Consider the following 205-nt stretch of genomic DNA (forward strand, 5'->3'; position numbering starts at 1 on the left):
AAAAATAAAAAGTTTACCTGTAGATGTGCAATAATAATGGCCCTTCAAATTTGGAAGGCAGACATCGTCATCATCGCACTCTTCATCAGAACAATCGAGTCTTCCTTTTCCATCATCTTCATCACATTCACATTTTTGAGTGCAGTGACTGGTGTACCACACTTCATTGAACTAAGTACAGAGGTTATTTTTGACAAATAAAAAA

Source organism: Austrofundulus limnaeus, unplaced genomic scaffold (genome assembly GCF_001266775.1).
Source record: "Austrofundulus limnaeus strain Quisiro unplaced genomic scaffold, Austrofundulus_limnaeus-1.0 Scaffold3633, whole genome shotgun sequence".
Lineage (NCBI taxonomy): Eukaryota > Metazoa > Chordata > Actinopteri > Cyprinodontiformes > Rivulidae > Austrofundulus > Austrofundulus limnaeus.